The 9438-nt window shown below is 30.0% G+C and overlaps 1 pseudogene; it reads right to left on the reverse strand.

The window, feature by feature from the left end:
- Positions 1-1956: 1956 nt before the first annotated feature.
- Positions 1957-8914, reverse strand: LOC143400511 (uncharacterized; annotated as a pseudogene).
- Positions 8915-9438: the final 524 nt, after the last annotated feature.

Raw genomic sequence — 9438 nt, forward strand, 5'->3', positions numbered from 1 at the left:
TTTACCTACTTAACTTTCATCTATGTCTATATTTTTATCAAAACTCTTTACCTATTATATATACATATCTACCTATTATATTACATACAGATAAAGAATAAATAGTTTGGAGAAGAAAACTTAGAGTCATAATTTCTAAATGTGAACAGTTGTTCACAACATTCCAGTTTCACAATTTATCAGGTTGTCACAAAAAATGAAAACTTTGGTTTTAAAGAGATCAGGTACATGGTATTCTTCTTCATTTTTTGAGTCTAGGTTGAAGCACGGATTATCATTTTATGCTGGCCATTGGAAAAAAAAATGTCTATTGTGACATCAAGCATTGTAATTTATATGTTGGTGATATTTTGTTTATAATAATACAGTGTTTTTTTTTTTTTTTGTGTGTGTGTGTGTGTGAGTGTGTGTGTGTGGTACTGAGAATTAAACCCAGGGCCTTGTGCATGTGAGGCAAGCACTCTACCAACTGAGATATATCTCCAGTCCTAATATAGTATCTTAAATAGTTCAAACAGTTAAATAATAAATGAAACTATATTTTCCTATTTATTTGCTATAAGCATGTATTATGATACAAATGGTAAATAATTATGAATATCTTTAAATACATATATAATCTTTTAGAAACATTTTATAATCAATATTAAAGATTACTGGCAAAAAAAATATGGTAGAGATGACTGAATTTTATTTACAGCAAAAATGAAGAAAAAATATAGAGATTTCCCATATGCCCTCACCCCAACATATGCATAGCCTCCTGCATCAACATACCAGCATCCCTTTTCATTGGTTAAAAGGAATGAGTGTAACTGACACAGCATTATCACCCAAAGTACATCAGCATTCACTCTTGTTCTTTCTTTGTATTTGGAAACATGTATCATTGTATATATCCACCATTATAGTAAAATGCCAATACCCCCAAAACTCAATGGGATTTTGATTGGGATTGCATTGTGTCTATAGAACAAGTTGTAAGAATCGATGTGTTGACACTAGTGAGTTTTGCTATCTATGAATACGAAATATTTCTCCATTTACTTCTTATTTGATCTTCTACGTAAGTTTTGTAGATTTCTATATCTACATATATATCTCATTCATATATATATATATATGTATATATATATATATATATATATATATAGTAACATTTTATAACATTTATACATAAGAATTTTAAATGGAGGGTAGTGTTACAAACACCATTTTGTATTTTTTTTCTTGAAAATAATTTCTATGTACTCATTTTAAAGTGTACATTAGGACAAATGGTTTTGAAAATGTATAAAAATAATGTAAGTATTAATTTATTTTCAGTATTTTGCATGGTTCCTTAAAAGATTTTAATTTCATTACCATCAAAAATGTGTTTGCTACACACATGGTACCACCACACATGGTACTCTCAAAAGCCAGGAATTTTAAGACTTTTCTAGCAGAAAAGTTTTAATATTCATTTTCCCTAAAATAATGAAACTAGGCATGATATCAAAAATATTTTAAAATATAATTATTTTTCAGCATGCTTGGCCATATATCATAAAGTCATCTTCACACTATAATGATGCTAATTGTTAGCATTTTTGTTTACTAAAAAAGCACAAAAATAGTTGACATGAGAAAATATTTCATCTTAAAAACTTTCAGAATTTGAATGTTAAACAAAAATATCTGATGCTCAATTTCACACTATCAAGTTTCCATATGCACTTTTTAAACACAAACTCATTACCAACTCAAGTAAAGCCAGGTATCAGTACAAGAAGATATAGTAAAGAAAACATTTTCAGTATAAAAACACGTATCAACTTAAATTGTTATCAACAGACTGAAGACAATTTTCATAAAGTCACAATTTAAATCCCATAATATAAAGTGATCCTACAAAGATATTAAATTAATTTTAAATAAAAAGTTCTACAAATGTAAACAAGTTTTCCTTTGCTACTATTCTTTAGTAAATGCTTTCTTTTGAATAGTTTTTACAGTATGGTCAAGAGATGAAGATTTGAAATTAAATGGTGTTATTGCTACAAGAGGAGGACATATTTCTTTGTCTTTTAATCTTGACTTATCTACTATAAAGAAAAGTCTTACAGAGGTCAAGGGTCACTTGCATATTTTCAGTAGTTAACAAAGACTCAGTGTCCAAGGAAAAGCTGAATGTCCTTCATCAGAGGTCCAGCAAGGGCATTGGTTCAAGAAGAGAAAATGTGGTTTCCTAGTCTGAGAGCCTTTATTGTTTTTCTTATTGTCTTCAGCATATTGGAATTCTCCACTAACTTTGAACTCAGAACTTTAATTCATGGTGTTATAGCAGGTCAACTACTACTAAGTTAATTGGTCAACTATAGGCTTTGGAACAAAATCTGGAACTTATCAGGATGCTAAGATCAATATTTCAGTCTATTCCAGGAGACCTCATTTCAGATAAACTGAACTCCAAAAAATCAAATCAGAAAGTCACAAATTCTCAATGTCTTTCATGGAAAAAACTTTATAAAATGCCAAAAATGATGAAGATTCTGTTAATTCTGATATTCTGGTAGAAGACCGCCCATGCATGATCTGCTAGCTGTGACATGGAAAAGGATGCCAGACTTAGATCTGTAAAACTGGCAGGTGACTGGTCACAAAGATCAGATAGATGAAGCAGAGCACTAGCTTGGATGGTTTTCTTTGTGATCCTAAAACAATTAATCTAGGAATGCACTTTTATATTGGGAAAAGTACAAACTTTTTTTTTCTTTAATGTAATTCGTGGTTCTATGCTCAACTAAAGAGACATTTCCAACTTCAACCTTTCTACTAGGATTTAGATTATCACCAGTTTTATTTTCCAATGAGGAAGTTAAGTGCAAAGGAGAATTTAAACTTCTAATGCTATTTTGTACTGGAGTGTTTTGGAAATAAGGTAATGAACTTTTGCTATCTTTGTCCTTTAAATTCTACATGCTACCTGTTCCCCAGAACCACTAACAAAGTCTTTTGCACATTAAACTTGTACTTCAGAATTGTTTCAATCAGTATTTCATCTGGCACAGCATCTCCAGTACCTCTCTCATGTGATAAAGGAATAAATAAATACATGTTTGACCAATTCCACTTAGCTTATGGTTCAAAAGGGAACTGGACAAAGACTTCAGGTCTTCATAATCATACTCTTACATACTCTTAATTGACATTTTATAACATTGTGAGTAAATAAACTGAGCACCTTTTGATGAGTTTTGACAGAGTGTGTCTTTCATGAAATTAGTCAATTCATAATATTCCTCTGAATCCTTTTAATATTTATGTGTTCTATAGTCCTGTTCTCTAATTTCTGATTTTAGTGATTTGTATCCTCTTTTTATTTATTTTTTTATAGTTAGCTTGGTTAGAGGCACACTAATTTTATTCATTTTTTTCTAACTCTATTTATTTTATATTTTTAATTTCATTGATTTGTTCCATTTTTTTATTATATCTTCTGCTCAGTTTGGATTTAATTTGTTCTTCTCTTTCTAATATTTTAAGATATAAGCATAGGTGATTGATTCAAAACTATTAATTTCCTTCTAAACATTGCTTTTTCTGCATCCATAATTTTGATATGTTAGTTTTCATTTTCATAAAATTTATTTCAGTACAAAGTGTACTTATTTTTTTAAATTTTTTTGTTTTGTTTTTTCATAAGAAATACAGAGATCAGTGGGTTTTGTTGCAACATAGTCAATTTAAAGAGGGAAACAGATCTAATGAAAGTTGAAGAGAGATCAATAATACAGAGGAAGGGAATTAAGGGTAAGAAGGAGGGGAGGGCAAGAGGAGGTACTGGGATATCAAACTGTGCTTTCTTTTTAAGTCTGATCCTGGATAAAAGAATGGGGTGAATTTTCTTCAGTTTCTCATTTAATAAAGAAGCATTTTTATTGCATCTAAATTATATTTCTGCCTAGATAACTCAATTTAAAAGAAAGTGTTCTTTCTTTGCAAATTTTGCCTTAAGAACCTGTAGAAACTAACAAGAAATACTTGAAAATATTTGTATATAATTTGTAACCCCCAAGGCCTTGATCATGAAAGAATTTTAGTAGAGAAGGAGAACAAGGAGAAGGAGAAATCACCTAAAAAATCAACATACTTTCTTACACTGCTAGTATAATTCTAGGACAAGTATTTTGTGGAAAGAATGCCACTAAGTATTCCAAATAAAACCATTCTAAAGGTGAGAGATTGTCTCTTCATTGAACGACTGACAAAATATTTGATGTTTAATAAAATATTTCAACTTCATGGCTCTTAAAATTTATTTCAACAATCTGAAGGACTGAATGCATTTGTTATTTGATGCTACAATGATCTTCTGACCAGACTTAGTGGTTAATTGGAAGTATTTTCTTAGTGTTCTAGGGAGGGAAACAGAAAAATTAAGGAAATAGAGAAATTCACTCTAGGCTCTGCTTTCTACTTTTTCAGCAAGAATAACATGTTCAAAGTTTGATTTTATTTTTAATATAATGAATTTTTGTGCTAGATATTCTTTCCTTGGTTTTTCTGAATTTAAACAAAACAAATGGTTCAAAATATGTTTGACTATATTCTATTAAATGGCTGACAATTCTTCAAAATTCAGTGAATTTCTTGGCCGAGAAATTGGTGCTTATTTTATACACATTTAAAATATTTTATAAACAGAGGTTTCTAGAAACTATCAGTGGAACTCTAAGTGATATTTGAAAATGCATAATCTGATGTTTTGCTTAATTATATATATTTATATATATATGTATAAATTTATTTAGAAATTTAATCATGCACTTATGCTCAAAGATCTTATTTTCACATCTGTAAAACTGTGAAACCATAACACAGCTCATCATATAAATTATATTTTCCTTCAACTAAAAACATGTCCCTTTGAAATGTTACAAATGCAATTCCGATTCCACAAAAGTTATTAAAAATGACTTTCCATAACAGATATATCTTTCTTAAATGCAACATATTAAATGAAAATACAAAACCATACATTCAGTTTAGTCTATATAAATTCATATTATCAATTTTTTAGCTTAGCGAATAGACTGTGTCCTATGTATTTTATATATTTGTATTATTAACTACTAATTTTCATTTGTAGACTACATATGTAATTTCTTTGATCCATATAGTTTCTTATATTGTACCTAAGACATACATTTCTTGATATGGTAAAAATTGATAACACTTAAGATGATATTAAACTGAGTTTTTGGTTTTATTTTCTATTTTGATTTTTTTTCAAGTTTTCCTTATTTTCCTGATTTTTAAAAATATATTGTCTATTGAATGCAAAAATTCACAAGTAAACAGTTTGTAAAATAATGACAAAATGGCTCTAAATGTTACCATTACCCAGAAATGCATTTCAAAAATTTCCTTTAAAATGCCTTGGTAATCATTAACTTCTCTTTGTTCCATAAAGGAAAAAAGAAAGAAAGAAAGAAATCATTGCACTAGGGATGTAGCTCAGTGCTAGATCACATGCTTAGCATGCCAAAGGATCTTGCATAATACCCACCACAAAGAAAGAAAAAAAGAAAGGGAGGAAGGAAGGAAGCATCATAATTTCTTACAGCAGAGGTGAAGTTGCATGAAATTTATTTAAATGAAAAAAAAGCTGTATTCATTCTTATGAGAAATGGAGTTCCTTTTATTTTTTTTTGGTTTTGCTTTTTTTCCACAATAAGAATAAATAATTGACCTAGAATCATTTATTGAAAAGATTGAACTCCTTTTTCCTAAATCAAGGGTTAACATAGATTTTGATCTTTATTTTCTTTGTTTATATCATTCTGTTCATTTGATGTATTTGTGTATCTATACACTTTGCTTTTACTGATGAGATATTTCACTATTTTGTTTTTACTTATTGAGAAAATAAAAAATAAAGACTTTTATTAAATATTAAATGCTGCCCTATTACTGAACATATTAATTATCCTTTATTTTGCTTGATGTTTGAGAATTTCAAGAGGTCAGTGCTGCCATCTTCAATTGGACTGTCTTCTCATCTCTTATATATTCATAATTCTGTATATTATTATTATTACGTTGGCTAGAAAATTCATATTAAAATTATCACCAGAAATTATGAAACATAAGTATGCCTTTTTATTATTTTTAATGTTAATACAGCTATTTTTATACTTATGTAAGAAGCTGGATCTTTCTGCTGAGATTGAAAATTGTTTTGTTGTCAAGCAAAGATAATTCTAGTTCTAAAAAATAACATACTCACTGTAAAACACATAAAGATATAGGGATGTAACTGAGGACAATACTTCTAAGGAGAGTAGTACAAAATAATTTTAAAAGTGCTTATTTTTCTAATCCTCCCATGCTTCCCCTCCCTACCCCACTAGGAATCAGTCTCCTTATATCAGAGAAAACATTTGACATTAGTTTTTTGGGATTGGCTAACTTCACTTAGCATTATCTTCTCCAACACCATCCTTTTACCTGCAAATGCCACGATTTTATTCTCTTTTATTGCTGAGTAAAATTACATTGTGTATATGTGCGACATTGTTTTTATCCATTCATACACTGTAAGTCATCTAGGTTGGCTCCACAGTTTAGCTATTATGAAGTGTGGTACTCTAAACATTAATGTGGCTGTGTTCCTACAGTATGTTGTTTTTAAGTTTTTTAGGAATAGACCGAGGAGAAGGATAGCTGGGTCAGATGGTGGTTCCATTCCCAGCTTTCTGAAGAATCTCCCTCCATACTGCTTTCCATATTGGCTGCACCAATTTGCAATACCACCAGCAACATACAAGTGTACATTTTCCCCCACATTCTCACCAACATTTACTGTTGTTTGTTTTCATAATAGCTGCTTTTCTGACTGGAGTGAGATGCTATCTTAGAGTGGTTTTGACTTACATTTCTCTGATTGCTAGAGATGATGAACATTTTTTCATATATTTGTTGATTGATTGTATATCCTCTTCTGAAAAGTGTCTGCTCAGGTCCATGGCCCATTTGTTGATTGGGCTATTTTTTTTTTTTTTTTTGGTGTTTAGCTTTTTGAGTTCTTTATATACTCTAGAGATTTGTGCTGTATCTGATGTGTGAGGGGTAAAGATTTGCTCCCAGGATGTAGGCTCTCTGTTCATCTCACATATTGTTTCTTTTGCTGAGAAGAAACTTTTTAGTTTGAGTCCATCCTATCTGTTTATTCTTGGTTTTAATTCTTGTGCTATAGGAGTCATATTAAGGAAGTTGGGGCCTAGGGCAGAGGGGTGGGAGGGAAAAGTAATGGGTCAGGGGGTTAGCAAGGATGGTGGAATGTGATAGACATCATTATCCAAAGTACATGTATGAAGACACAAATTGGTGTCAACATACTTTATTTACAACCAGAGATATGAAAAATTGTGTTATATATATGTAGAAAGAATTGTAATTCATTCTGCTTTCATTCATTTTTTTAAAAAATCAATTAAAAATAAAAAACCAAAATAACAGATAATAAAAATAATTTTATTTGTTTTGAAATAAATCAATAAATAAAATAGGCACCCATCTAATTCCAAAAAAGTGCTTATTTTTGTTAATATTTTTAAATATATCCTGCTCTTGAAATTATGCAGTGGAGAATTGCCGCAGTCCGGCTGCAGCAAAATAACCTGGGGGTGACGAACAACTTGTGTACGTTGATACAGCAGGAATGGGAGCCATTTATTGTAGGACAGGAGTGGTATTTATACATTTCACACAGCTTATCTTAATTAGCATAAAATAGATACAGCAGTCAACCAAAAGGAATCTCCACACTTAATGGCTCACTTTTGTTACTTCACAAACCACTCCCTCTGGCATTTTGCCAGGTGCCATCCAGACTTGTTTACAGACTCTAACATTTCTCTGGCAAAATGCCAGGTGCCATACTGACTTGTTTACAGACTCTAGAGAATTAGCCATTTCTTCATGGATACAACACGGTGGTATTTTATTTAATGATATGGATGTTAAGATATTATTTATTGACATGGTTATTTAGTTGCACTTCTGAAAGTTTTCTCTTAAGAGTAGTATTTTGAATTAATGGACTGCCTATATTGATAAAATATAGAGAGAGTATATATGTAATTTGGACCCTTATATTTTTCTTTTCTATTATAAACTCAGTAAAGTACTTATGGGAATTAAATATGAATACCAGTTTATTTGAGTGTACAGTAGGAGGAAACTAAACTCTTTTTTTTTTTTTTTTTTTTTTTTTTTAAACACAGTGGCCTGTGGAATCTGGACAAGTGGGAAAATGTACTAATTTTTTTTGGACAGCAGGTAAAGCAGAGAATATAGGGCTGACCTCTTGAAATTCATCGGGATTGGCAATTTCCTTTAGTTCAAATATTTTATTTAAATTAAACTTATTGACTATGGCCTGTACAAGAGCTAATAAACAGATTTATCATTATTTAGAGAGTGTGTTGTATTAGAAAAATTCATTATTATGTCAGAGAGAATGGATGTCAATGTGTCTTTTAACCCTCCTGTGACAAGCTTACTTTTCTTGGAAGTCATTTAATCTACCTTCAAATGAGTTCCCTTATATGGGCAAAATATAACAAAGTAGTAACTCTAGTAAAATTTTGTAGCGATTAACTTACGCTATTCTAAAAAAACTTGAAGTATATTTTTGGTTGCCTAGGATAAGCTCAATAAGTGGTAGCCATCATCATCTTTGTATTTTTGTTGTTGTCTTTAAAATGTAGCCTTTTAATTCTGTAGCACCAAAAAGAATTAAAGAGCATTAAAATATTAAAACAAGTGGATTATTTCATAAAGTGTGTTTTATACACTAGTAAAATTGTGAATCATTTCTAAATTCCCTTACCTCCGGTTTGCTAACACAGTGTGCTGTTACCATAGTTCCGTACTAAATTATTACATGAGAAAGAAAGCAAATAATATTTAAATTATTCATTTTTTTTTTGCTAAGCTGGCAGTAATAATTCATTCTAACTTTCCAATCAGTAACTGGAAAGGAAAGGGACAGAAATGCTTTACTTGCTGAATATTTTACAATCTATTTACATAAATATTGGTGAAATAAATGATATTTAAAAAGAGTACAGAACTTTACATCTAATAAAATCAGCCAGTCTCACTATTATCAACAAGACAGGTTCAAAAAAATGTTGGCAGGTCTATACAGTTAGGTTAGTAATATTCATTCATTCACTTTAATTTTTACATAAATATATGAGACATAGAAACGTTTAGTTTTAGGTGTTCTATGATTTATTTTTAAAGTATATATTGGAAAAAGGGATGATTTTCTGCACAATGCAAAAATCACGAGAGGAAACTATATGTTCACATGATTAACTGCTTATATAATTTATTATAAGCACATAAAAATTATATTAAATTCTACTTCCAAATCCTAAT

Source organism: Callospermophilus lateralis, chromosome 5 (assembly GCF_048772815.1).
Source record: "Callospermophilus lateralis isolate mCalLat2 chromosome 5, mCalLat2.hap1, whole genome shotgun sequence".
NCBI classification, from domain to species: Eukaryota; Metazoa; Chordata; class Mammalia; order Rodentia; family Sciuridae; genus Callospermophilus; species Callospermophilus lateralis.